The 22969-nt window shown below is 42.5% G+C and overlaps 1 protein-coding gene across 2 annotated transcripts in view; it reads right to left on the minus strand.

Moving 5' to 3' along the window:
- Nucleotides 1-22969, minus strand: part of TEKT3 (tektin 3) — a 76674-nt gene that overhangs the window by 36614 nt on the left and 17091 nt on the right. Inside the window, exon 1 of one of the 2 annotated variants that reach the window (XM_015118631.3) lies at nt 2099-2873. The exons of the other annotated variant lie outside the window; for it this stretch is intronic. The gene's annotated coding sequence lies outside the window, so the exon portion shown is untranslated. Of the gene's footprint in view, nt 1-2098; nt 2874-22969 lie in introns of those variants that run through there. 2 annotated transcript variants of the gene reach the window in all.

Genomic DNA, 22969 nt, shown 5'->3' on the forward strand with positions numbered 1-22969 from the left:
ATCACACAGAGATTTTAAGAACCGGAAAGCTCTATTTGCAATCCAAAAGTTGGCTTCATATTGGGTAAACATTTTATTAGCATATTTAAGCAAGACTTGAAGATCATAGATATTTTAAAGTACAAAAATCTACAGACCATTTTCTGCAGAAGACACAGGTTTACATGACTTGCTCCACACCCTGCCTTAAATCAGGGGCAAGCATAGGCTTGAATGGCTCACGTACAAACCCCTTTAGTTCCTTTGTAGCCACTTAATTACAGTTCCAAATTGGAGCGGAAATAAAACAGTGCTGCCAATGCACTAACAAATACCAGAAGTAGAAGAAATCATATCAGACATCAATGTTTAATTTCTCTTTATGCATATATTACATAAGAATACAGGAAAACTTCATGTCCTCAAAAAAAAAAAGTTTGGTTAAGGAACTCTATTCATTGATGGTGTATAAATTATTACACATTGGAGAGCTACACGGTGGTATCCAGTAAAGTTGAAATGTCATATTCAAATATGTTTGAATATGTTCAAACATATTCAAATATGTTTACAATTAGAATGTACAAGAATTCCTTTCTAATATTTTTAAAGGGAGCAAACTAAAAGTCCATCAACAGGAGGATGCATACGTAATATGCGGTAAATTCATACAAGAATCACCACACAACAGTTCAAATGAATGACCTGGAACACGTACAGCATAATGACCTGGAACACGTACAGCATAACCATTCTATCAACTCAAAATGTAACAGTAGTCTGGGTGTGGTGGCTCATGCCTATAATCCCAGCACTTTCGGAGGCCGGGGCGGGCAGATGACGAGGTCAGGAGTTTGAGACCAGCCTGGGCAACTTGGTGAAACCCCGTCTCTACTAAAAATACACACACACACAAAAGAAAAAATTAGCCAGGTGTGGTGGCAGGCACCTGTAATCCCAGCTACTCAGCAGGCTGAGGCAGGAGAATTGCTTGAATCCGGGAGGCGGAGGTTCCAGTGAGCTGAGATCACGCCATTGCACTCCAGCCTGGGTGACAAGAGCGAGATTCCGTCTCAAAAAAAAAAAAAAAAAGTATACATTGATTTGGGATAAACATATGAGTAGTAAAAGTATAAAAATATGCAGAACATAAGTAAATGCTAAATTTTGTAGGCTAATAGGACTAGGGAAGGAGAGAGGAGAATGGGCTTTAGGACTAGGGAAGGAGAGAGGAGAATGGGATTGTAGGCTAATAGGACTAGGGAAGGAGAGAGGCCTCGTAAGAGGCCTCAACTGTGCCTGTAATCGATTTTTTGTTGGTTTACGTTTGGACTGGGTACACGGATTCACCCCTGGATTCACTCTACTTATTGTGTGAAGTATTTTATTTTAAAGAAGAAAAAAGTAGAATATTTTGTCAGTTACCTCAAAACATTTTTGCCTATTAGTAAAACTATATATTTTTTTCACAATAATCAAACAAATAATTTTACCCATTTCCAGGATGTTTATTTCTCTACACCACCATATACATCCAGGAGAAAACATAGAGGGGTTTGGTCTAAACTGCCCAAACACAACCGAAAGCTTTGCAGCCTAGCTAAACAGAAATGGCTTTGGGCGGTGAGAGAACAGCTTTGATCTGAATTTCAGGAGCTCTGACTACAAGACCAGGTGATTGAACTCTCCTCCCAGTGACTGCAGATCTGAAGGATCGGCTACTGAAGCAGAGGGAAGGAGGAACACCGTGCGGGGCGGCCAGCACCGCAGTGGAAAGGCACAGCGCTGCTAACGGGTAATAATTAGAATTAAGAAATTAAATGAGTTAGCACAGTGCAGGGGGTTCGGACGCCCCTTCCCTGGTTCCGCGTTTAGAAATAACTTCTCAAACCTTGAAAAGCATCAGAAAGGTAAATTACGAGGAAATAGACGTCTGGGTGGGAGGTGCCTGTGGATTTGTATGGCTTTTATTTGGAAAGAAAAGTGAAGATGGAGGGAGGAATTGCAGGGTGTCCGCGACCTCCCGCGATCCGGAGGCCAGAGGTTGGAGTCCTGGTTGGCGAAGGGGGATCCTTTGCGGTCGTCCTAGAGGCAGGCTGGAGTCAGCGAGACCACTCACCTGTCGGCGGATGCCCGGCGAGGGGCGGGAAGGGGCGGTGAGAGGAAGGGGTCACAGCCTGCCACCTGCAGCCCCCGACTGGGGCCCAGACCAGTCCAGCCCTGGCCCCGCCTTTCCTATCTGTGACGATAGCAGCGCCTGTGGGCCACTCAGCGGCCGTCCCGGCCGGCTCGCCGGGAGCTGATTGGCCAGTCAGAGGAGAGGCGGGAGCTGTCGGGCCGGGAGGGAAACCAGTTGGGCGGCGGTTACTATGGACGCGTTCACGCTTAGTAACCGAGGATCCCCGCCCTCTGGGAGACCTGCTTGGTCCGGGAGGTGAAAGGGGTGAAGAGTAGCCCAAGAGAGAGGCTTCGGTGATTTCCCCGCCTCTCCATGAAGCCTGATTCGGAACTCTTCCAACTGCGAAGAACTTGGCCGATTCTAAGGCACATCAGGGCTGCCTGGAACCTTATCACCTGCCTAGGTGTTGACAAGCCCCCATCTTTCCTGACAAGCCTCTCCTCTCTCCAGCAGGGCTTCTCCTGTGACCGGATTATCTAGTGTTCCTTCCCTCCTTCCTCACTCTAAGAAAATGGTTTGGGCTTTCCCTCTCTCTCTCCAGCAAAGATTTCCGTAAACAGCAGCCCTTACTGTTTCTTCCAGGTGCTGATCCACATTTTTAAATACATACATCATTGCTCATCCATGCAAGCTCTTTCCAATCCTGTAAGAGGGTTTATATTGTACAGATGAAGAAACTGAAGTTCGAGAAGTTAATGGACTTAGACAATGTGACTCAGGGGCAGAGCTAACACTAAAACTCAAATCAGTCAAACTTCAAGGCATCTTTCCATGAGGCAGCGGTCTAACCGTGTAAGCAGCAAGAGAATTTACTGAGTTACTTTAGTAACTAGTAATGCTAAAGAAAATAAAGCCCTCAGTTAATTATTTTTGGCTTTTCTGGGAATCACTGTGTGGCACTCCACCCAAGGGTGAGGCTGAGGGACTTGCCAGGGTAAGGCAGGCTGCCCAGCCCCTAAGGGACCTCAGTGAAGTGACTTCAGGTTGGGGGCTAGTCCTCAGCTTTGCCAGTTCAGACATTTGGTTCCGTCAGTGTCCTGGGTTTATCAGAGGCTGGGTCAGGCCAACCGAACTCATGGGAACCTAAAGTAGAAAAGTTAGAATGCTGCCTCAAGTGTTTACATTAAGCAACACGACCCCTCTAACTGTGGAGATAAGCCCAGAGTATTTTCCCCAAGGAGGAAAACCACAGAAACCACCCAGCGCTCAGAGGCTACTCACTTGCCTGGACACAAGACTAGACTAGACAAGGCTCCCATACCCCACACCAGGGCACTGCAAATCCTGACTGGTTTTCCCACTATGTTCCTTATCAGCAACTTTTTCTACACTCAGCCTAAGAAACATTTCACTCTGAGCTGTCTTTTTTTAATTACTTTTTTCTCATGCATAGTGTTCTGCATTTTGTATTTTCAGTATTCAGGACGGGCCTTGCAGATGCCTAGAATCAGTAGACAGCACAGTAAATGATGCCATGTTCATTCTTTGGGCCAAAAGGCTGGCAACCGTTCTAAAGTAGATCTAATTGCCCGCAAACTATTTAAAGATAATGAGCAGTCTTTGTGCTTTGCACACCTCAAGATGCCCAAAAGCATTGCTAATTGAAGATGAAATTCATTCAATGTCTGATTTAAAAATAAACAGGTGAAATTATAGCAGACTTTGATCTTTTCAACGACACATTGAGTCAGTGAATTTCAAAAACCTCCTGATTAAAATTTCAGGTGAAATTGATCAACTCTGCTCTCCACAGAAAGGACTGAATGATGTTTTGGAAATAATTTAGATACTCTCTCAAAAAAAATTGTTCCGTGATTATCAAGTCTTTGCCAGAATTAAGAGGTTAATTCTCACCCTTCAGTTTTACAGTACACTGAAGACCCCCTACAAAGCTTATTAAGAAAAATAAAGCAAAACCACCTGGATTCAGCTATTCAACCTTACTTTCTCAGCAACTCCACAAGTTCAGGAATGTGTCTGTTTCTGTTCATCTCTGTATCCCCAGCATAGGGCTTCACGTGCCATGAAAGAGGGACTCCACATGCCATGAAAAAGGGACTCCGTCAATGCTTGTTGAATGAAAGCATGAAGTGTGATGCTTATGGGGTAGGAAATTATCAAAGATACAGAAATGGAGAAGCAATAAAGCAGATTTTGCCTATTTTATAACTTTGCCTTAGTCATTTTTATAACTTGAAGTCATTTTTATAACTTCCTTAGTTGCTACATTTTCACCCTATTTAGAGTCACCAAACCTCCTCTCCAGGCTCTCTGAGTCTTCCTATCACTCAACCATCACCCTTCATCAAGATGCTATCAGCCCCTTTCAACTGTCTATCCTTATCAGAAACCAAGTGTGGGCCATCTTCACCCCTGGACTTCCACCCCCATTCCCATCCTCACAGCAACTCACGTACACTGCCTGCTTTCTCCATTTCTCCTCCAGCACTAAAGTTAATCATCGCATTCTTCCTATTCCCCTGACCTCACCCCATGCCTCTCTCCCGCTCACTCACTGCGTGCTAGCTACACTGGCTCTTTTTGTTTGTTTGTTTTTGACACAGAGTTTCACTCTTGTTGCCCATGCTGGAGTGCAATGGCGGTGCGATCTCTGCTCACCGCAAATTCTGCCTCCCAGGTTCAAACTATTCTCCTGCCTCAGCCTCCCGAGTAGTTGGGATTACAGGCATGCACCACCATTCCCAGCTAATTTTGTGTTTTTAGTAGAGACGGGGTTTCACCATTGGTCAGGCTGGTCTTGAAATCCCAACCTCAGGTGATCCACCTTCCTCGGCATCCCAAAGTGCTGGGATTACAGGCGTGAGCCACCGCACCTGGCTTACACTGGCTCTTATTCAAGTTTCTTGATGCTCTAAGCTCTTTGCCACCTCAGGGCCTTTGCACATGCTGTTCCCGCTGCCTGGACCCCTCTTCCCCCCTCAAATGTCATTACCTCAGAGATGTCATGCCTGGTCACCCAGATTCAACTGGGCTGCCCTGCTATACTCCCCTAACTCCTTTCCTTTGTGACATTACAGTTTCCAGTTACTTATTTTGTGTGATTATTTAATTAACGTCTGAGTTCCCTTCCAGAATATGAGTGTCAACAGGGGAGGGGAGGGGAGGAAGCAGGGCTGTTTGCTAACCACCGAAAACTCAGCAGTTCACCTGGTGGTGCTGAGGAGGGCAGAATACTGTGAGGAGGCCCCTTGCACCTCTGACAACTCCTAAGGGGGATTAAAACAAAAACAGAAAACCAAAAACACCTCTCCCACAACTGAGCTCACAATTCAACAGAGGGATTAGAAGCCAGACTTTCTGGTTCCAAACCCTGATGTGGATAATGAGAGGAAAGCTCCCAGCTGTCACAGCCGCTCCAGTGTTCCCAACACCCAAATGTTCTGACAGGAGCCCCCTATACATTTATGTGACATCCTTGTTACACATCTGGCCCTTTTTCAACTGCTGGAACAGAAACAAAGTAGGGTCACAACCCCAGTGGCTCCACCACAGCGCTGCTGGTGAGATGGGGAGCAAGTTCATTCAGGGATGAATCTTATAATTATCCTGTTCCAACCTTTGCTGGTTCCTCAGAGTTTAAAAAAGGAGATCTCAACTCCTCAGATCAGCATCCAGAGCTCTCCATGATCTGGTCCTAGCCTGGCAGTGCAGCCCCGTGTCCACACTCCCCACTCCATGATCCCAAACGTGAGTGAACACACAACCCTGCTTCAGTCTCTAACATCCTGTGATTTTTCTGACCCCTGACTTGCTCATGCTGTTCCCTGTACCTAGCATCCTCTTCCTCCTTCATATTGCCCCAAATTTATAGAATCTACTCATGTGTTTATGTCAATGTCAAATGCTACCTCCAAAATGTTTGTTTTGTTTGTCAAAATTAATTTATTTTCCCTGCATATGTTTGTGTAGCATGTACAATCCATTTGATGTTGTACTTATTTACTGATATTTCTGTCTCCATAGTGAGCAATCCTTGCATCTGCACACAGATGCACACACCCCACCATTGCTCTGCACTAATACAAATCATAGTTACTATTTATTAAACCCTCACTCTGTGCCATATATCCTATATTATGCTAGCTTTACGTACAGTATTTCATTTATGGCTCCCAATACCACGATAGGATAGGCCACTATCATTTCCGTTGTCTAAATGAAGTGGAGATTCCACTGGAGAGGTTAGGTATCTTGACCAGTGCCACACAGACAGCAAGAGGAAGAGCTGTGCTTTGAATCCACTTCTTTCTGGCTTTAAATTCTGAGCTCCTCACCTCTATACTATAAGTGCAAAGCACCAACCATGAAGAAGTAGCCTTTAACGATTATGCCCTGCCAGGAACCACTCATTCCATCCATGAACTCCTCCAACTCTTTCAACAGCCCTGAGAGGTAGGTATTGCTGCACCAGCACCTAGTCAATAAATACTAATGGCTTGTTGAATTACTTTGTGTGAGACTGACAGCAGCAGATAGAGCCAGTACTGGGACAGAGGTCCCCTGTTAGGAGGTCCTAAAGTCAACTTTTGTAGGGATAAAAACCTTCAAAAAGGCGGTCAGAATAATGACACTCTCCAGACAGGAGAGTGAGTCGTCCACAGAGTGGCCACAGAGCAGGTGGCTGGTCCAAGAGAGTTTAAACAAACCCCGCCCCCGCCCTCCCCACCCCGTTCCCGCCCTCCCCACCCCGTTCCCGCCCCCGCCCCCGCCCCCGCCGCCCTACCCCGTCCTCCCCCCCGCTCCCCCGCCCCACCCAAGATTCTAGGACTGGAGTGCTTACAGGCGATGTTTGCTGTTAGCACAAAGTCCTATGGAACCACAAGAATACTGGCTGAGATGGCTGAAGGTGGTCACAATCACTTTGTGAGATCCTTTAAAGGTCTGCAAGATTTTAATAGGGCAATGGAAAAACTTCCACTCATTCTGGATGGCAGAGCAGGAGTCAGTGAATGGGAAGCTTGTTAGACACGCAAGTGGATGAGAAAGCAAGCAGGGAGTCCCAGCACAGCCTGCTTCCATCAGGAGAGGGGCGGTACTCGGGGCTGAAATGGAGTCAGCGAGTTCCGTTCTTCAGCACAGGAAAAAGAAAATTCTTACTGCATTAGATTGGTGTTTACCGAAGTGTGTTTCCTGAACTATTCAATCAATCGATCGCTAATAAAACAATAGTTCCATCATCAAATAAATTTGTGAATTTCGAACACAAAAAAACGTTAAACACGTTTCTTTAACACAAGAATCCTCAGAGTCTGTAATGTGCCAATTTGTATTTTTCCCGTGTAATTCTAACCACAGAGTTTTTAAAACTCAGAACATTTTAACATCCCCCAGGACACTCATGGAACACAGTCTGAGGAACCTGCTTTAGCATAATGCGACAATTCCAAATTTTAGCATTAACGTGCCCTAAAAATACATTTCAGTCAGAAAAAGAGAAACGTTTGCCCATATCTAGCTAATTTCAGACATTCTCTAAAGCAATATAGAAATAACTGACTTTCACAATATAGAAAACTCCACTGTGATTTGATGACAGTTTCCCTATTAAGTACCTTGTCTAGAAGTGTGCGCACATGTGTGTGTGTGCGTGTGTAAAGGTGATTCGTGGAAAATTAAAGAAAAAAAGAGTAAGAGAGGTGAAAGAGGTATAGTTGTCCTTTGGTATCCTTGGGGAATTGGTTCCAGGATCCCATAAATATCAAATTCTCAGATGCTCAAATCCCTTATATAAAAATAGCATAGTGTTTGCACATAACCTACACATATCCTCCCATATACTTTAAATCATATCTAAATTACTTATAATACCTAATACAATGCAAATGCCGTGTAAATAGTTGTTATACTTTATTTTTTATTTGTATTGTTTTTTATTGTTGGATTGTTGTCTTTATTTTTAAAAAATGTTTTCTATCCACAGTTGGTGAATCCAAGGATGTGGAACATGTAGATACGGAGGGCTGATGGCGTATGTGGGTGTGAGTGAGGAGTGGAAGGGGAGGGCTGATGGTATATGGGGGTGTGAGTGAGGAGTGGAAGGGGAATGTTTAGGAAGTGGAGAAAGAAAACACTGCCTTTATAGCCAAACTGTCTCTAACCTGCTTATTTCTTCTAAAACCCTTTAAGTCCATACTTACATTTATAGCTATTTAAACAGAGAAACTGGAAATATTTGCATTGTAGGAGAGGTAACAGAAATGTTTTCCATCTCAATTTTATAATAATATAGGTTCTAGAAATGTGTTTTTTTATCATTGTTGTTGCAAATCACTTAGAAAAAAAGTGGTATTTTACTCAAATTTGCATCATCAATATCAATGGGATTATTTTCCTTGATTTCTGTGCTGGGAATCAGTACTTTTGGAAACAGCAATGTCATTCTATGAACTGGATGTGGGGATCTGAATGGACTTAACATGCAGAATATGACATTAATATTTACATAAAAGGGCTTCATGGGAGATTGGTTAGGAACCTCAACCGGGTATGTAATGCATTCATTGAGAATTTTTATCACTTACAACGGCAAGGTGATATCAGCTGTCACGGTTGTGTTTTGCTTATGTTACTAAGCTATTAAAAGGGGTGTGTATCACTGTCAGCTTTTTCAATTGAATAGACTTTTTCAGAGCATGAAATTGCAGGGCATGCCTTGCTGGGAATGTGTCCAGAGAGCCAAGATGTGTAAACTCAGTCAGGGTTATTCTTATCTGAATATCTATCCCGTGTCTAGTGGATGGAAGAGCTATGATTCAAGACGTTAAGTGATATGCCCAAGGTCAGAGTCACATTTTTGCTTATGATCAGTCTCCTGACCAAGTAGAAAGTGGTGGGTTTCCACAGTGCTCTCTTCATGTTTCTCTGAGAGCATTATCTTATTGTTGTATGTTTTCATAGATTGCCACTCCTGTTAAACTGTGAGCCCCATGAGAATAAGGACAGTGTTGTTCCAGCCTTCATCACAGAAACCATTTTTGAAGCACCTGCTCTGTGCAAGCCTCATATACCTCACTTATATCTCTCACAGTAACCCCACAAGATTTATAACAGTATTTCTCTCTTACAGAGACTTAGAGGTTAAGTAACTTGACCAAGGCCGCATTACCTAGAAGGTGATAGAGCTGGAATTCAACCTAGGATGTCTGACCCCAAAGCCTGTGATCTTTCCCTTACCTCAAATGGCTGTACGTTTTTCCTGTGCATTCTCCTTGTTAGTCCTTAGCACTGACCAACCATCAGGCTTGGCCTGTGGTGCACTTCTGCTATGTGTTTATTGAATGAATGGATGGATGGATGAGAACCATAACTTGGGAAATGATGATCAGCTTTCCTCCTGGAACTTACTGGTGGTGTGGTATTGGGCAAATCCCCAGATCAACTGGATCATAAGAAGATAACAATAATGCCTCACTAGTCCGAAAGGAAGATAATGAATCAGATGCTCTATTGAAGTCTTTTCCAGAAAATAGACTGAAGGTGGGATGCTCGCTGGTGAATGGTTCTTGGAGAGCCCATCAGGCATGGCACCTAGTTCTACAGGAGCTGGCTGCTTCTCTTTTTGTCCTGGAAGAAATGTAAGTCAAGGGAAAAGAAATATAGGTTGGAGTTATCAGGTGATACGTGTTATGAGTAATCAACAACCTCCCCAGCAGCCAAGATGGCTAGACAATCAGTCTTCGTGCCTGAAGACTTTCTTATGTCATCCGGGACTACCCTGAACTTTAACCTTAAAGTTTCACTTAGAAGGTCCTGGTATTATTCACTGAGAGTCCTATGTCGTAAATTAATCATCATCAACAACAAAAATGACTCATGTTAAGCATTATAGGGAGATCCTTATAACCTAAAGAAGCAGATAGAGACATAAATGGGATACGTATAGTGGGGAAAACGCTTGGTTTAATGTTGTTAAGAGTCATTAAGTGGTAAATGTTGGATTATGGATAGTGTTGTGTTATAGATTGCATTTTGTACTGTGTATTTAAAAAACAAGGAACGATACCAAGGCTACCTAAAAAGATCTGACATTTTAAGATCTGAGGGCATTTATAATATGCTCTCTATGATCAAAGAAATGTTGACTACTACTAACAGAAGGACACAAACTGGTCTAAGGAGGCTGATTTTTTATCAGAGATACATGGTATTTCATCCAGATCAGCCAATAGGACCTTTATTAGTATAGAAAAATTACCTTTTGAGCTCAGCTACTACCACTAGTAAGATGTTAGAATTTTCTCAGGAGGAAGACAGAGCATGTCAAACAGAATCAGAGAGTCAACATCTCTAATTTACCATCAGTTATGCAATCATCGAACATTTTTAAACTCTCAGTAGCATGCAAGACAATGAATTATGAAATGTGAGTGACAGTGGTGTACTGGAACTGGGTCATACTGGCTTGCAAGACTACTGTTAAATTTTCAAGAATTTTGAAAGCTCACTAAGCACAGCCATTATTAAAAACTACATTATATACACTTACTGTTTAGTAAATTATTAAAACAATGGCAACAGACACCCAAAATTTATCACCTTCTAATTATTTCACAATATTTTACTATTTTATGTCCTAAGTTTATTTTCATCTATTGTATCTTTATAATGGAAACACTTTATCATGATGTACTACTGAGCATCTCTTCCTGACTCTGACATCAGCAACACTGGTAGCTTGAAAATGATTACAGTGGGAGTATTTACATCATGGAAATGATCACAGCCACAAAGCAAGGCTTGATTTATAGTTTTGTTGATTATCTAGACTCAAGAAAGTGTTGGAAAGTATAATGCACATTAAAGTATCTCCTGTTTGTGGCCATGAAATTGTGATGAGCACACACGCACACACACATACCCACAAAACATTGAAGCTACATTCTCCCTCTATTTGAACATAATTATCTGATTCAGCAGAGAAGTCACTTGTGTCATTAAAGTTTCCATATACATCTTCATTTTTGTCTTACTTGTTAATGTAAACGGAGCTGTCAACCAACATTCATGTTGAACTCCGCTTACTCATTAATTGCAACTACAGGTTGGCTAGAGATACAAGAGTTTGGCAGAAATCAACAAAATAATTCTGTAAAAACCAACTGGCTATATGGAATTTACAATACAGAGTATTTGTATATTGTATTGCTATTTATAAATGATATACTAAAAATTGGTTTACTATCATTAAAATATAATAAACTTATGTATATACAGATGCATACGTTTTTTCCCAGAGATTCAGCTGTTAAATGTTTGCATCACTGTGAATGGGCCCCTGTTTCTCTCCTTAAGAGGTTAACATTTGGTGGGACGTAGGCAAAAATCCCACAGTGCAGGCTCTGATGTGGTCAAAGCCATCAGAAAGAAACCCAGTCTCTTGGGAGCTCAGAAGAGGAAAAAAGCACTGCCAGCCAGGAAAGCCTGAAAGTTTTCCTTTATGGGCTACAGAGAAAATTGTGTAGATCTTCAAACTGACAAGAGTTTGTGGAAACAAAAGCGGAGTTGGATATAGATAAATGTGCTATATTTTTATAAAATATTTGAAATGTCATTTCTCAGTGATTTAATAAGAAAGTTCATTTATTTTTGTTGACACTGTTGGAAATAGTTTATCTTTTGTTTATAAGCTAGAAGCAACCAGAGTCTGGCATGTGTTAACTTGAGTCTGATTTGTGCTGGTCTTTGTCTAATTTACGTTCACTTCAGTCAGCCAGTTCCGAGGTTGCCAGGCTGTGGAGATGAAGGTGGCAGATAGTGGGCTGAGTCTTCCACAACCTGAGCACAAGCATCCAACATGCTTTGTCAGGCTATATAGGGAAGAATCTATTCAGCTTAGGGTGTCGGTGCTGACTGTGGGCCTCTGGGGAAGGAAGCCTCTCTAGCTATCTCTTTACGAAGCTATAGCAGACGCTGTCCACACTTCAACCCACGTCTCCTTGGACCCTTTGATCATTTTCCTGAGCACAGACTCCCCGTATGCTTATTCCTACATCTCCTTGAAGATGAACTGTCTTCAGGCTGTCAGAATCTACTTTGCTTACGCAAGAAAGCCTGGAAGTGCCTGGGAATTTGTGCCTCAGGCCAATCCATAACCAAAGACTAATGAGCTCCGGAGTATAAATACCCCAAATGCTCTTCTCCTGAGGCGTGACCCTCTGAGGCATGACCTACCCTGTTTCCAGAGCTCCTCCTGTGGGACTGAACCAAAGTTACCCTTCTGGGACTTTGCTGGATACCACACTCCTGCATCTCCCAACTTCCCTTCTATAATTGATCCTACTTCCCCATTTCTTTCCCAGTTTTCCCCAGTAGAACATTTCTTGATAAATCACTTTCACACTAATCCTTGGAGTCTTCTTCTGGTGAACCTGACCTAAGTCAGTGGCCATGTTTCATATGATGTGTTCCCCACTCCCATTTATTGGCCATGAATATTTGGACCACAGGTAAACACCCAGCTCAAAGGTGGCCCCTCTGTGGACTGGCCAGTGGATTGAGGTGGCGGAGCTCAAGAGCCAATCTAGGCAGATCCTCTCTCTTGTGGGGTTTGATACTGAGTCATACAGAGAGTGGCTGAGTCATCATATTTGATATTGCAAAACTCTGGCTGAGATTCATGACTTGGTCTGCCAAGAAGCAGTGAGATAACCCTCATTGGAGCCTTCTTGCATTCTAAAGGACTTTGCCATTTGCAAACATGCTCCCATTTCCATGGCATTTCTTAATTCTATGTGATTCCTTCCTATAATCCTCATCACTCAAGGTAATGGGATGTCTCTGGTCCTCAAAAAGCCTAAAATATGAGCTAGGAATCACCTCATTGAGGGCCCCAATTTTCTGGCCATTCATTGCTGAATTATTTAGGGAAAGGGCCCTGGAAATTAGCAAAGAGGCCATAATGATTTGAGTAGAAGCAACATGGAGCCAAATTAGCATTCAAATAAGTTGGATAATGAAGATAGGAGGAATCTGTTTGAGATATTAAAACGTTGAAAGGAAGCAGACTGGTGTTCTTAACCGAGGTAGAAAAAGCAGCTGAACCTCCTTTTGTCTTCCATATCTTCTGTCTTCCTCTCAGTTGCAGCAGCCAAGATGGGGCTATCAAGGTGGGGAGGGGATAGTAGAAACAATGAGGGAAGAGGCTCTACACTAGGAGTGGTGGAGCCCTTGGGTTTACACTTGCCTTTTAAGTCTTTCAACATCTTTTGCTCAAGAAAGCACTTTAGTTCTAGTGATGAAAGAATCAGGCTAGACCAGAAACAGGCATGCTGTCCAGGGCTTATTCTCTATGTAGATTAAAAAGGAGCTTTTGACCCAGCCCAGGTCACTAGGGGCAAAAAAGAGACAGGAATTCAGGGCAGATATTTTGTTCAGAAATGCAGGTCGACCAATCTTTGGGGTATCAGGCCAGGTCAGGTATGGAGATGACAGGTACCAACTCTACAATTTTCCTTATTGAAAATGGAAAGTCAATATTTTATATCCACAAGCACATGCAAACAAATACAAATCATGTTTGCCTGGAATCAACATCATCTCCCCCTCTCCCACTCTGCACTTCTCTGAAATACTCATAAAAATCCTAAGTGCTCCTCAAAAGCCAATAATTAGCTCATCAGAGTCACACTACACAGACATATCTCCGCTGCTAGTACATTCCCTAGTGCAGGACATGACACATCAAAATTACCCAGAGAGCTTTTAAAAATGTAGATTTCAGGGTCTCATCCCAAGAGGAACTGATTCAGTAAGCCAAGGGTGGGGTCTGGGAACCCATACAAACTTTATTACAAATGAGGAGTTTACTTGGATTTGAGCAATGATACTAGATCTTAAATTTTATACAGATGATCTTGCTGTATGTTCATCTTAAGGATTTTTAAAGGCAAAGAAACTATCTTCTGTATTGATTTCCTTTGTTTGAGGTGGATATTTCTATGGGTTCATAACTTATAAACAGTTGCCTATGTTTGGCTAGTGAGATTTTAAAAGTAGTTATTTATAGGTCGAATTCAAGTTTAAATGTTTTGAAGTCTCTAAGAGGAATCTTCAGATCTCTCCTGTTTCTCCCTCATCTGCTCTATGAAGCACACATTGTCTTTGAGAAGAGGCTTCAGATAATAGAATTGAAGTTGGTCAAATTGCAGAAAGTGAAACCTAGGGGGATTTTAATAGCTCCCCAGGTCAGCCGCTTCATTAGATGAGAAAATTGAGGCCAACAAGTTTAATTGATTTGCCCAAAGTCAGCCAAGTGCTTGAGACAAGTGTCTCCAACATCATTTGGTCTCTCTCTTATACCCAGGAGGCCTGGTGTGAATAGTCTCATTGGAATTTTATTTCTGGTGTCATTCTGCAAACAGCACTTTCTGGCCAAATTGAGCAAATGTGAGTGTGCTATCCCTGAAATCACCCCATCCAGGCAGCTCCATCTCCCATCTGCTACAAAGGATCTATCCATCACGGCCTATAGCCTTCCTTAAGGAAGAACCTTCAAAATTCTAAGTTAAAAAAAAAAGAAAACAAATTTCATCATGCCTCAAAATACTGTAATGTTTCTCATTTACCTAAATCTCTGGGACCTGCTTATACATATCTGCTGAGCACATCTACCTAGATATTCTCTTTATATATACATATATAAAGGTATTTATAGAAATACCATAGTTATTTATATATACATATATACACATATACACACACTTACATACCTACATATCTACATATATATCTCTACTTCCCTGTAAATTGTTTGTCTGAGTCCAAAGTAAGAGTCATAAACTCCACACTGTATTAGTTCTTCTTATCTCATCCAGCACAACCACCTTTGGATTGTCATTCAATTTAAAAATAAACAGAAAATACAGGGGGCACTGTGACGATCTGTAGGCAATCTTATGCCACCTCTCCATGTCCAGGGCCAAGCGGATTACTCATAGCTGCTCACAAGCCAAGTGTCATTCTCCTTGCTTCTACCCCATCCTTCAAAGTCACCGATGCTCTGAGGACACTAGGCGTGTCATTGAGGTGAATTCCAAAAGGGATGATCTACTGCTTAGTCCCTGTAGAAACCTAGTCCTGCAGAGGCCCAGACATGACAGTGGCTGCCTGTGTGAGACAGTGTCTGATGTGCACATGCACTCTGCCCACTGCCGTGTGTCAGAGCCCCAGCTTCCATGCTTTGGGCAGGTGAAAAGTGTGTAGACTTATGGATGCCCCAGTTATTCAGCACCCAGGTCAAGGTCAGCCCTTTGTGCCCAGTTTTGAACAGCTTCTTCTTTTCTGTATAACCCAACCTGCCAACTAAATGCTTCCTTTTCTCCATGTGCCATGGTGTGGAAAGGGCTGGGAAGTGCTGCCCAGGATGTGCATCTGCTAAGCATTTCTGAGGGCCACAGTCACCTGGTGTAGCAGCTCCCCAGTCCCCCATCTGGGGTCCCCACTGCAGCAAGGGAGTTGCATGCTCCAGCAGGACGAGGGCAGCAGGAGATGTCTTTCTATCTAAGGAGGCTCCTGTGTCATAGAGGAAAGAACACAGGCTCAGGAATGAGACAGACCTGCTGCACTGGTAGCCTTGGTTTTGCCCCCTACTCACGCAAGACATTGAACGAGCCATTTGTACCTCTCTGAGACTCAGTTTCCTCGTCTATAAAATTGTGATACTAATACCAACATCACAAGTTGCTATGCAAATGAAATAAGAAGACAGGCAAAATAATCTCTCTCTTCCTCTAGGTAGAGCATATTGTTGTTTCCATGGAACAAAAGAGGAATAACTGGGGCTGGGTAGGGGGGTGTTTGTGAACCTACACAGCCACATACAGCAACTATTTTCTCCTGGTCTCCTCCTCCCACAGCCATGTGGCGGGAAGAAGAGGCTGTGTCATCTCGCTCCTGAACCACGGCAAGACAGAACTTAATTATACGTGGCTGCAGTGCAGCCGCAACATTGGATGAGCTCATCGGTTCTTACAGAAAATGACCCAGGGATTCTTGAAAGGTGACAACTATTTTTAAATACCTAGACTTTTAAAAACAAAACACTTTCCTTTCTCTTCTCTCAGCTTAAGGCAGATTGGCCCAAGGTCTAATTTAGATCAGGGTCTGGTGTGAGTCACATAGTTGATCTTTCTTCCCCCAGTTCTATATTCCTAAAGTTTATATACACTTCCAAGCATGTGGCTTGTACATAATAATGGAAACATATCACTTGATTCCTGACATACATACCCAGGAGGTTTCATTTATCCACTACTATACTCTTTATCCAGAGTGTCCACGAAAAGACTGCAAAGGTCAGAGGCACGATGAGCCTGCCTTGACTTTGAGGATGTTGTTAGGAACTGCAGGGCAGCGAGAAGAAAGGGGAGCAGTCTCAGCCGGGTCTGGGAAGTCATCTGAGACGCAGTGCACGTCCCTTCTCCGGCCCAGTGGAGACTACTGAGCTATGGGACAAGGCCACTGGAGGTACTGGAACTCCTCCCAAGGGGCCTAGGGGCACTGGGAAGGTTCGGGAGCAACAGTTTAGATTCAGTACATATCCATTCCTACATCTAATCTGCTTCAGGAGGAGCAGGGTCAAGAGTCTCCCTGGTTCTCTGTCACTGTCACAAAAGCTCTTCTTCCCACTTATGGTTGCAAGTTGCCCTCAGGTGTAAAGCATTCCTGGGTGACAAACAAAGGAACAATTCAAAAACTTAGTGATGGGTTCAGAAAGCATATGACTGTCATGACTAGTTATGAATTTTTTTGCCAATGAAATGGTTTCTACTTTGTTTTCTACAAAACAGAAAGAAGACCTAGACGGTTGTCCTTTCATGAAATAATTTTTGACAACAGATGATCTTGTTATTTGGGGTATATAACTCAGAAGGAGTGATATTTTAAATTAAGTAGCATTGACATAATACTACTACTGTCTACCAATCTGTTTGAATGCAATTTCAAAGCACCAACATCTATAAAAATAAGGCATTGGGATAGAATTGATACTGAAACACAGCTCAGTTTAGCAAGGGTAGTTTAGAGATATGTTACAATACTGTGATACGTAAATTCATAAATGTCTCATCCATCTGATTGAGAGGCATGTAAATAATACAATTTTGCTTTTGGAATTTATTAATAAAATAAATTTATGTTTTTGAGATCAGAATATACTGAAAATGAAAAATGTTAAATTGTTGCACTTAGTCCCTTACTTAAAGGCCTCTTAAAGACTCCTGTTTAAAATTCTTTTTTTAGAATTAAATATTTTTGAATTTTTTTATATACATATTTTTGCAGCAGAGAATTATGATAGGCTGTCCAATGGGAGATTTTCAAGCCTAAATATATATTTTATTAAGATGAAATTCTGTGCCGGAAGTAGAATAAGAAAATAAATTCAAAGAATGATGTAAACTTTGACTGCTAAGAAAAGGTGGGTCATTTATTTTTAAGTGGATGGTGGTAGGTATCATTCACTATGCTATGTAGCTGAATACATTGAAAAGAGTAATGTAAGAGCTTTAGTTTTAAATACCAGTATTTGCAGAACATAGAAAATGATTCCTCTGTAACTATTTAAACTTGTAAAACATTTTTTACATGTCAACTTTAAGAACTGAAAACACAGGAAAAATGAATAAGACCTAGTATTTGATGGCACAACAGGGGAACTACAATCAACAATAATTTAATTATATATTTTAAAATAACTAAAAGAGTATAGTTGGATTGTTTGTAACACAAAAGATAAATGCTTAAGGAGATCTGTACCAAAATACCTCATTTGCCCCATAAATGTATACACTTGCTATGTATCCACAGAAGTTTAAACAATTTAAACAAACTGTTAAAAGTAAAAGAGAATATGAAGCTTTGCAAAATTCTTAAGTTGACAAGAGCCCAAAACTTTGAAGACTGTAGTTCTCATGTACCCAGATAATGATGACCTGGCTCCTCCTGTCCCTGCTGCTCCTGTTCCTGCCTCCCAGGGAACTTGGGTACACATCCTAGCTTTCTACCTTGAGGCAGCTGATCACCGTTCTGTGACTTGATGTTAGCCCAGGAATATCCTATTCATGAAGAAGACACATTTTCACATTATACTTACTGGTCAATATCTTTCTATCCTATTCATGAAGAAGACACATTTTCACATTATACTTACTGGTCAATATCTTTCTACAAAAGGTAGAAATAATATGTGTGGTTGCAGGGCTGCTTTTCAAGGCATAACTTTGAGATAAGAGAGGTGACAAAAATGTTATGCAGGTTTTAGACAAAACAAGGGTAGTTCCTAGGAAACATGAGCTCCATCTGCGGTAGCAGAAAAGATTACTCAGGGCCGGGCACGGTGGTTCATGCCTGTAATCCCAGCACTTTGGGAGGCCGAGGTGGGAGGATCACGAGATCAGGAGTTCTAGACCAGCCTGGCCAATATGGTGAAACCCCGTCTCTACTACAAATACAAAAATTAGCTGGGCGTGGTGGCGTGTGCCTGTAATCCCAGCTGCTTGGGAGGCTGAGGCAGGAGAATCACTTCAACCCAGGAGGCAGAGGTTGCAGTGAGCCAAGATCATGCCACTACGCTCCAGCCTGGGTGACAGAGCAAGACTCTGTCTCAAAAAAAAAAAAAAGATTACTCAAGGGCAGGGAGAAGGTAGGTGGCATCCGCCTGTGTTTGGGTGGGAACTAGAGCAGAGAGAGAAGAGACAGAGGTGTTCCCAATGCCTATGTGTCTCTCCTCCACCCACACTCAGGGGCTCCAGCACCTGCAGACAAGCCTGCCTTCTCCCCAGTGTCACCATGGGTCAGGACTCCCTTTTGACCTGTAAGGACAACTTCATGGCCATCACCATAATATCCTTGTCCAACTTGAAGGGAAACAAGCACGGGTCCAAGACAAAACTGCATGCCTGACATTGGGCAGGGGCATGCCACAAAGTGAAAACCCCTGCCAAAAAGTGGATATTAGCGCTAATGCAACCGGCTGGCAGCAGACCCATCCCAATGTTGAGAAAGGAGCAGGAAGTATCAGGCAGCAGTCCCCGAGCCTCGTGAGGTCAGGGAGGGGCCTTCATTTACCAAAACAGGCCACCAAAAGCAGAAGCTGGACATGCTGGAGGAAAACTTTATCAGCTGGATTGCTGAGGCCTGGCCCTCTGTGTTCTCAACCGGGTAGAAGAAAGTAGAAATTGTACAGACTGGTGGCTTAGGTCATGCACTGAGTCACAAGCGTACTATATTATGAAATATTTGCTTTTCTTACACAGCTCATGGGCATACATACCTATTCATAGTCCACACATGGATTCTAAAGAATTTCACTTTCGTGTAGCTGCCTTCATGATTAGAAAACTTTGTTCACAAGTAATTTAGTAATCAAAGCATCAGAAAATTTAGAAATAATGATATTAACACAAATAGTAGTACAGATATTCCCTGACTGTGGTAGAAGTGGTAGATATCCCTTGGGATACCTGCATAGGCCCTGATTTTTTTTTTTTTTTTTTTTTTTTTTTTTTGAGACAGAGTCTCCCACTGTCTCCTGGGCTGGAGTGCAGTGGCACAATCTCGGCTCACTGCAACCTCTGCCGCCCAAGTTCAAGCAATTCTTCTGCCTCAGCCTCCCAAGTACAGATGCCTACCACCACACCTGAATAATTTTTTTCTTGTATTTTTAGTAGAGACGGGGTTTCACTATATTGGCCAGGCTGGTCTCAAGCACCTGACCTCGTGATGCACCCACCTCGGCCTCCCAAAGTGCTGGGATGATAGGCATGAGCCACCGCACCCAGCCTAGGCCCTGATTTTTAGAGCAACTCCCCTGTTCTGCCTTCAATAATGGACCCATGCCCAGCCCCATGGCCACATTCTTTCTACTCAAAGTGTGGTTCATGCACCAGCAGCAATGGCCTCACCTAAGAGGTCATAAGAAATGCAGAACCTGAGATTCTGCCTTGATGACAGATCTAAATACTGAGAATTTTTTTTTTTTTTTTGAGATGGAGTCTCACTCTGTCGCCCAGGCTGGAGTGCAGTGGTGCGATCTTGGCTCACTGCAAGCTCCACTTCCTAGGTTCACACCATTCTCCTCCCTCAGCCTCCCAAGTAGCTGGGACTACAAGCACCCGCCACCACGCCCGGCTAATTTTTTGTATTTTTAGTAGAGACAAGGTTTCACCATGTTCTCGATCTCCTGACCTCGTGATTCACCCACTTCGGCCTCCCGAAGTGCTGGGATTACAAGCGTGAGCCACCGCACCTGGCCAATACTCAGAATTTTAACAATACCTCTAGGTGAGCTGTATGCACATTAAGGTTTGAGAAACACTTGACAAATGGCATCACTGCTCTAAATTTAGCTCATTAGATTCAGGGTGAGCTGGACTTGGAGAAAATTGTGCCAACCACGATCTTCCTTGAGAATCTTAACTAAGAAACAATAATGGCAAGGGAAACGAGATCACATTCGTGGCACAGCTCCACAGGGAAGGTTTGAAAAGTTCTGCTAGGCCCTCAGTTGCCATACTTGCTGGGATGTCCTACAATAATATGCTTATTTGGGCAAACATTCTGTTTCAAATGACTTGGAGCAGCTTGGATTTTTGATAAATCATAAATGTGTTAGAGTATCTGTGTGCACAAACACATATAACACGTAAAATGTGTGTGTGTGTCACAAGAAAAGAAGACTACAGATCAGTGTCTTTCATGAATATAGATGCAAAGATCCTCAACATGATACTAGCAAACCAATTCCAAGAGTGTACTGAAAGGATTATACACCATGATTAAGAGGGATTCCTCCCAGGAATTCATGGGTGGTTCAACATTTTTTTAAAAGACAGTAGAGATAATCCATTGCATTAGTAAAATGAAAGGAAAAAAACCCACATGATCATTTGAATTGCTGCTTAAAAAACATTTGACAATATACAACACATATTCTTCGTAAAAACGCTCAGAACACTTCCCAATAGGATAAAGGGTATTTGTGAAAAGCCCATTGCTGGCATCATATTCAATGGTGAAAGACTGAAAGCTTTCCTCCTAAGATCAGGAAAAAGACAAGAATGCCTACTTTCACCACTGATACTCAACACTACACTGGAAGTCCTAGCCAGAGCAATTAGGCAAGAAAAAGATAAAAGGCAGCCAAATAAAAAAGAAATAACAAAACTATTTCTGTTCACAGGTAACATGATTCTATATATATATAGAAAATCTCAGATCCGAAGAAAACCTATTGGGGCAAATAAATCAATTCAGCAAAATTGCAGGTGTGATCAACACTCAAAAACACATTATGCTTCTATGTAGCAGCAATGAACAATCTGAAAGAAAATTAAGAAAACAACTCCGTTCACAATAGCATCCAAAAGAATAAAATACCCAGGAATAATCGAGAATGTGAAAAACCTATACACCAAAAACTACAGGTTCCAGGTTCCTTCTTTTTTTTTTTTTTTTTTTGAGATGGAGTCTTGCTCTGTCGCTCAGGCTGGAATGCAGTGGCACCATCTCGGCTCACTGCAACCTCCACCTCCTGGGTTCTAGCAGTTGTCCTAGCTCAGCCCCCCGAGGCGCATGCTGCCACACCCAGCTAATCTTTTGTATTTTAGTAGAGACGGGGTTTCACCATATTGCCCAGGCTGGTCTCAAACTCCTGAGGTCAGGCAATCCACCCACCTTGGCCTCCCATACTGTTAGGATTACAGGCGTGAGCCACCGTGCCAAGCCTACAGTTTCCTTCTTACACAGGGCTCCAAGTGGCAACACCAATCTACAGGGACTAACATGACCTAGGAAATATCACAGGCTCAGAGTTTGTATATATTTAGGCAGAGGGCATTTTGCCTGCTTTTCTGCTCAAGTGTGTTTGCTTGGCTACAAATAATATTTAAGAACATGTTTTTGAATTAAATATTAGCTAACTTTTTGTTTGTTTGTTTTGAGATGGAGTCTCATTCTGTCACCCAGACTGGCATATGGTGGCACAATCTTGGCTCACTGCAACCTCCGCTACCCAGGTTCAAGCCATTCTCCTGCTTCAGCCTCCCGAGTAGCTGAGATTACAAGAGCTTGCCACCACAGCTGGCTAGTTTTTTGTATTTTTTAGTAAAGATGGGGTTTCGCCATGTTGGCCAGGCTGGTCTCGAACGCCTGACCTCAGGTGATCCGCTCTCCTTGGCCTCCGAAATTGCTGGGATTACAGGCGTAGCCACCGCTCCCAGCCAATATTAGCTAATATATTTAGTACAGTTGCCTCAGTGTCTGCTAGCTTCCCCAGAAGGGGCTCTGGACGCCACAGAATAGTCATTTCAGGACCTCAAGAAAAATGATAATTAGAACATTTTGATAATTAGAACATTTTTTCTCAACTTAGTTCTGTCTCACAATAGCAACACACATAGACCACCCTCTATTTAGTGTCGATGATTATTCACACAACAGAAAGAATACTAGACTTTTAGAACTAGAAAGGAGGCCAAGTGGTTTTATTTTTATTAATGTCTTATTCTGGCACGAATATTTTGTTCCCCAGGAAGTGAAAAGTATACATGCTTGCACTTTTTTTCTGGGGAAGATTAATCGCTGACCTCTTCCTCTTGTTCCACAAAGCGAAGAATATTAGAAATCAAAGGAAACTAAAAATCATCCAGTTCAATCCCATTTCTTTACAAACAAGAAAACCAAAGTAAAGCTTAGAGATGTTCAACAAGTTGCTTAAAGCCACACAATTGGAAGAATCTAGACTTGAACCCAGGTACCCCAACTCCAGGGTAGAACATTCCCAGCCCAATC

This window comes from Macaca mulatta, chromosome 16 (assembly GCF_049350105.2).
Source record: "Macaca mulatta isolate MMU2019108-1 chromosome 16, T2T-MMU8v2.0, whole genome shotgun sequence".
In the NCBI taxonomy this organism is placed as follows: Eukaryota; Metazoa; Chordata; class Mammalia; order Primates; family Cercopithecidae; genus Macaca; species Macaca mulatta.